Raw genomic sequence first — 7,521 nt, 5'->3', positions numbered from 1 at the left:
CTCGCAGCTTTACGACACTCCTGCGGCGTCTACGACTCAACGTCGCCTTCACCCCTGTGTTCCGTGTTAAGCTGGGTTACAGTAACACGGCGCTGTGCCTAGCCTGCCGCACCCCAGCTACGATACCCCATATCATCGAGGACTGTGAGCGGTACACGTGTGAACGCCGGGTACTTCGACGCCAACTTGATCTCCTCGACCATAGACCATTCAGCCTGTCCAAAGTACCTGGCCCATGGAGCTCCCCTGCGCACCAGTGCCGGGCTCTTCGCTCCCTTTTTGCTTTCATGCAAGCCACAGGACTCCTCGAAGAGCTCTAAACAGAACTCCGACCTGTCGTCGCTTCAATCTCACCATAATTCATCCTCTCATATTAACCACTGTGAAGTGGGGTAGGGTCCTGTGACTACCACGGGGAAACATCCCATGTCATCATCACTTCTTCATTTATTGTTGTTGTTGTTGTTGCATTAATTGGAAACTCTCTGTCAGCCCTCGAAGCATATGCAAAAAATGCCCTACTTTGTGCTGTTGTTGTGGACAGGCTGCAGTCCGTTCACTTCACGAAGTGCAGTGTACGGAGTGGTGAGTTTGTTTTGCACGGACAGTCATTGCATCGCAGCGTGAGTTTCGAATCGTACTTTGGGTCGTCCCCAGTGGCTGTGTATGCCCGTGCAACAGTGGGCTTAACTGCATTCACATCGATGTTGTACAAAGGCTCACTTCGACACTGTGATTACACTGTAATGTATAAAAGGTTGGACGTGACTAATTATGGAGACATTGAATGTTTCGTCAAAAAAGAGGGACTTGCGTATGCTATCATAGAAGAAATTAAAGTTGATGACGGCTCGTGGTTAACTCATGCGGGGACTGGTCATACGGCACACCACATATTAAAAGCATACGCTGGTGGCAGGGTAAAAGTGGTTGTGCCGATAACAGCACTGCTGAAGAAGTGTGTACGTGTCCTAGATTTTATTTGTGTGCCACCAAACAATGTCGAGATGAATTTGTAAGTGCACATGAGCAGCCTGCCCTTTGTGATTAATATACTGATCGCAATAAAGTAACTGAACATCACTGTGTGTTTGAGGATCTCTGTCTGTGTTACTCTTTTTGTCCGTGCCTTTCAGTTCACCTCCATGATGAACATTACTAAATTGCTTGTGTTCAATATGGAAAGAGCAGCAGGAAGTTTTGTACATTGGAACGAATTAGCCAATTCTTGCACATACTAAACACATGCAGCTAAGGGTGCAGCAAAAAAAGCTGCGACAGGCCTTGACGCAAACTGGTATGCTCATCCTCGACAAATAACACAAATTAATCAGTCAGTTTACCTCCGATTTCACAAGTGGCAGTGGCGGAAACATTTCACTGCTCAAAATGATCCAACGTACATTGCAAGTTCATTACATGCATGCTGCTAGTGTTAGACTGACCCTGCCAACAGTAATGCCCTGGTACCATCTAAGCAAAGCTCCCCAGATGACCATTGCGAAGAGAGGAGTTGCAAGACAGCTGGTGTAAATCTGGTTATGTACATTATGTCAGAAACAAGAGTAAAAAATAATCTGTGAAGCCTTTTTGATTCCTTGTATCAGTACCAGACCTGTAAAAATTACGTTTCTGGTATAATTGAATTGATTACAACTAAATGGTGAGAAAAGTAGTCAAATTACATTGACAATTACATTATATGGACAGTAATTCAATAAAGGGGCTATTACCTCACAAAAGTAATTGCGTTACACTGAATTACAATGACCAATTTCACTCGAATGTGCACTTTGAAGCACATACTTTCATGCATTCCAAGATGAATTTCGAAGCCCAAGTCATAGTAGTACACGGAAAGTACAAGAGTAGAAAGTTTCAACAATTGAATACCCAAATGAATGACATGCCGTAATCTTACTTCAGAATTTGTCTGCCCTGCTTGTTCTGATAGGAATATCACGGGTCTTTAAGGCTATGCTAAAAATAAAACCAGTGGCTTATAGTACTGTAAGCCAGTGGTTTTATTTTTATGAAAATACAAAAATTCCTGAACAACCTGAATCAGGCCTGAATCCGGGAATAATACGGCCGGATCCGGTCGCAATCAGCCGATACCAGGAAATTCCGAACCACAGACATATATCACAGCAATATTGCTGTGAGTTGTTTGTTACTCGACTAGAATCAATTCCCCAATCAACGATTCACAGCAAACAAAACATGCATCGAATATGTGCAAATATGCACATGTCTTGCAGTGTTCAGTTGCATTACGTCATAAAATTAAGTACCGCACTAACTTGGAAAAATGTCGCAAATGTCGTGTATCTCCCGCCTGTTCACGGAAGTCAGGCGGAGGAATCCGCGTTGATTCCGGCGACATTCAGGCGGATTCTGGCCGGCATCAACCGGAATCCGGCCGGATGCCACCCGGAATTTCCTGATGTCGGCTGATTGCGACCGGATTCCGCCGTATTATTCCCGGATTCAGGCGTGATTCAGGGGTGATTCAGGCGTGATTCAGGTTATTCAGGAATTTCCGTACGGGGTGTGTAGTTATCCGTGGAGTGCTTCATATTTCTGTTAATAAAGAGGTTCGCTTGGCAATTTTCAAAGTTCAATTGAAAAAAATTAATTTCCCGCATTTAAAAATTGACTATAAGACCTTCCTCAATGGTGGCAAAAGCTTCCAGAAGGTAATTGTCGAAAGTCCGACAAACCTCCGGCGAGTACGTAGCCAGTTAGAAATTTTTATCATCTTAGGTGAAACACCCTGTATAATCTCGTAGCGCATTTTGCACAGCAAAAGATAGAAAATCAAAGCATTCCTTACCGGTGAGAGTCGACAGCAGCACGAGAAAAATAATACCCGACATTTTGTCTTCTATAATATTCACTCATGCGAGCGGGAGAAATGTCTTGAACAAATATACCCCACCTTCAATTCAGTTCCTGGAATTCGCGTACGAAAGAAGGGAGCTGTTTGACGCAGTTGCAACCGTGTATGTCAGTTCATTCCGCAGCTGAGTTTGTCCTTTCTGTAGCCGCCTGTTTACGGCACTTACAGCGATGTTTTACTAATTAAAACCGTCTGAATGTCGTTTCCGTAGCGATTCCTTTAATATGCAACAATAAATTTCCTGTTGGAAACAAGAATGTGCTTTAGGTCGTTGAACTACGCGCTCTTCTTTCTAAGTTTTCTAGATCCAAGAATTCGACAGATGCTTATGATTGTTGGGACAGCTTCGACCTTAACTCTCTGTAATGAAACTCCCGTTGGAAAGGGCCGCGCGCACTGGCGTGATTGAAGTGGAAGCATCCGCTAATTATTTACCCTCAGCCTTCCGCAATTAATGACTTTTCGAAAACAAACTTGTCGGCGTTAGACGTGTACGGTGCCAACATGATTGCTAGGTGTCGCATTGTTTCGTTACGGTGAAATATTCAGACGCGGAAGTCAGCCTCAATTTTTTTTGTGTGTGTGTATCCCCTTGATGTGCTTTGATGAATAGTTTCCTGTAGTTCCATTACTTTGTTTGATTTATTTTTGTATATGACGCTTCTTTGTGTGTGTGACCCCTTGCCACTTCTCTCAACGAAACGCCCTCACGGGCCCTTGTGGTGTACCGAAGTAAATAATGGACAATAATAGTAAAATAGACAATATTAAATCAGTAGCTATGCAAAAGATACAGGTTGGAGAAAACCTTTGTTGCAGACAACACTGTACGAGGGGATATACAGGGTATCCGCTGAGAAAGTGTCATTAAATTTCTAAAAATAGGTTTAAAGCTCAGCTACGCCGATTTTCGAGTGTTACAGAATGGAATGGTACTCACACGATGTGTTCATAAGGGAACACTGATTATGTGTGCAAAATAGTTAACCCAAAATCCTCGCGGTTTTTCGAAAAAGTGAATTTTTAGTTTTACTGACATTCCGTGTTGTGGCCAGCAAACCCTGTGTCGACGACACATTCGTGGTCTGCCCTTGCTCCGGCTTGGCATGACATTTGGATTGGTTTCTTCTGCCGAGCCGTCTGCTGCGCAGATTGACATTGGGGAAGTGATAAACAGTTCGCTATTAGGGAGCCAATATATTTCTGGACTTCACTGAACCCACGAGGAACGTGAGTTTTGCTTCCTTCGACTGCAAAGCATTTGCTATGCCAGTACAGACTTCCTGGTGTGTTTCGTGTTCTGTGCTGCGTGCCGAGAATGCGTGAGCGTTTTGCTCCCGTCTGCAAGAACCCTTCAACATGCAGTTCCAATGTTTCAAACCACAACTTTCCGAAAGGCGAAAGAAAAAGCTATTGACTGCAACAATCGGTTACAACTCCGACTGGGTGCCACCTTCGAAAGCAGCGATTTGATCTGTTCATTTCGCTCATACGAATGTTACGGAAGCAATGCGCAACTTTTTTCACACGAAGCCGAAGATATCTCGTCCGGGATGCTGTGCCAACCTTATCTGCAGCAGGATATTGCTGAGGCAGGACTAGGCATCAGATAAAGGTAAGACGCGTAATGTTAGACAAGTCTGTCAAGCGGTGCAAATGTCATCACATAGAAAAGAAAAATACGCCTATCTGTCAGTTACTGCTTCATCTTTTAGAGATTAGGCCCCAGCGGGTGTATTCTCAGTACAGATTTGGAATTGCCTTATTTGTTAAATGATTTTGCATGCATTCTGACACCACCAAAAGCTCGCGCTCCACGTCTCAACTATCACCTTCTGTGTTTCAAGCTGAAGGCTGTCACCAGTGCCAACCAGACGCCCCTTCAAAGTTCATCTGTTTTTGTTGACGGAACAGTGAAACCTGGTACTGAGACAATTCATTTTCTGATTAATCAAGTGCATTGCATCACTTGTGCTCGACTTCCTTTATTCGTTGCTGTTGCTCGCTAGCTTAGAGCAACCATGCCTGAGGTGTTTGTGTTCTTACTCCAGCGCTTTCAGAGTACATTTAAGCAGTATCATCGTATCATATGCACGGCAGCACATCTTGTGTATTTTGAGTAAGGTATATAAATTTGAATGTTGGCTCAGCTGTTGTATTTTGGTCACAAATAAGGTGTTCTTCCAGAGCCCTCAAGGGTTACATTCAAGCAGTTTCATGTGCGCAACAGCGCATACCTTTTCTCAGTTTTGAGTAAGGTACATCGAAATCTTGCAGTTGATGTGTTTCGGTCATAAATTATGTTTTTTGAGACGTTTCAGGATTACATTCAAACAGCATCATGTGTGCAACAGTGCATTCTTTTTCTCAGGTTCAAGTAAGGTAAATCTGTCCGCTGTTGTGTTCTGGCAATGCAACAGAAGCTTGTGTTGCATTCAAGTGGTATCATGCATACAAAAACTTGTTTTATGCCTCTCTGTAGCTGCTGTACTAATGGGTGTACCCTGTTACCCACTCTAATTAATAAAACTTTTGAAATCCACGCTAAGAAATCCACCCTTCAAATTTCAATCCTTTCATATTCAAACTGTCAAAATAAATCACAATGGGTCTATGCAGTCCAGTGTTAAGCATGGTTTTACGTGAGAAATTCAGTGTTTAAGAAGGTCACACTCCAGAATAACGAGTCTTTATGCAATTCTGTGTGGTATTCAGCATGTACCTCTCAATTATTCATTAATTTAATGAAGTTAGAGGCGTAAATAACTACGCGTATGAATACTAGGAAAACAACGCTTCAGAGGTTCGGCCGTTCGGCGTTCGGCTACTATTGGGGACGAGGCTAGTAGAGAAAATGGAGTAACGACGGAGCTGTATGGTGTTGCGTGATGTGCTGCATGAAAAGGATAATCACTGCAAGCTCTAATAAAGCATATGTTTCTTCTGCCGATTTCGTCAGGTATTTTTCAGACGTGTAACGACTTGGTGTGCTAAGACGCGCGTGTAACTTATGAAGGAATTCATTGGTGAAGTGACATTGATGCAGTCGTAGCTGTTTTGGACAGGCAATCTGGTAGCGAAAAATGTCCACGATAGGCAACATATAAAACGTACCGCAAAACTGCTGTGTCGACCATTTGTCACGACGGTAATCACGTACATCACGATAAACATCATGAAAACGTCCCTTGCTTTCCTCGGCCTCGGCCTACGAAGAACCGCTAATGTTATGTTTGATAAGCGCCGCGAAAAGTGGTTTAGCAAGGTAAAACTGTGCCGGGAACGCCGTCACATGAGGGATGTGTTTAATTAAATCACAGTGAAAGATAGCAAAGGAATGTTACTGGTCATGTAGAAAGCAGATCTCGTTCACCAACATATCAATGGATTGTTTAAATAGTGTTCCTGTCAATGGACAACTGACGTTTTCGTCCCGTCTATACTGAGAAATGTTGGCCCAGAGCTTGGTTTCTGGATGCCACAAAACACTTCTCGCCAATGTGGTGCACTGTGACTCAATGGGGCATTTACAGCTCAGTGTCATTACCACATGAGGCAAGTTGGCTCTCTCAGGTGCTGTAGAAGATCCAGAGTATATTCTTTGTCATTGCCCACACTACTGAGCTTTCCAAACTGCCATTTTGAGATCTCAATAATCTGAACTCCTGCCCCTCTCTCTAAAATTTCTTGGCCTATAGCTAAATCGAGCCCACGAATGCCTGCTCTCGAAGCTCTTTTGGCAATTTTGGACTCCATGGGACATTATTTCCTTCCTCACACCACAAGCAGCTATGGGGTAGAGTACCGCCCCAGGCAATGAAACTCTCTGTCCATCTCAAAATAAAGTTGATGAACAGCATCTGCAACTTCTGTGAGGTGGTTTAAACCACTCTTATAACTACATCATACAGACAAAATACAGAAACCGACACTTCCTCAGGTAGGACCTAAGGAAGCGTGGACCTCCATGCGAAACCGTGTACAAATTAAACTTAAACAAAAATCTTCAGTGTCGGTTTCTGTATTTTGTTTATGCGATCTACAGGACTTGACTCCCCTCTTCGTATATCAACCACATGGTATGTGTAACCTAGGAATGCTGGTATGTGGGTGGAGTGACTAGTTTGCCACAGTACCACAAATAGGAACACAAATGGCTGATAAATCTGCTACAGAATCTGGGCCAAGACGATGAGCACTTGGAATAATCACAGTTTTCAATACCATGCAGAGGAAGATGAGTAGAGTACCCTCAAATTTTGTACTACTTTTTCTGAATTACTTGTAATTATGCAGCAGCTACATAGGCAGCAGTTAAAATGCTACTCAGAATTGCCAAAACTTCATGCTAGCACTCAATTCTTTTTACAAACTTTGGTTTGTGATGTGATGAATGTTTCGGTGACTTCCATAGGCCCGGTTTCACCAACTCTGGTTAACTGAACCAATATCAAGGGTTGCCAATCCTCGAACAGACACATAACAGACACTTCTTTTTTTCCATCGGTGATGTGGTGAAGCAGATAGTTTAATGACCGTTCATCTTAGTTCAGATGCTGAAAAGGTTGGTGAAACTGGGTCATTATGTAGCCTTTGTGTTCTGGTGCTGTGCAATGGTT

The sequence above is a fragment of the Ornithodoros turicata genome, chromosome 1, assembly GCF_037126465.1.
Source record: "Ornithodoros turicata isolate Travis chromosome 1, ASM3712646v1, whole genome shotgun sequence".
Lineage (NCBI taxonomy): Eukaryota > Metazoa > Arthropoda > Arachnida > Ixodida > Argasidae > Ornithodoros > Ornithodoros turicata.
This window is presented reverse-complemented; position numbering follows the sequence as displayed.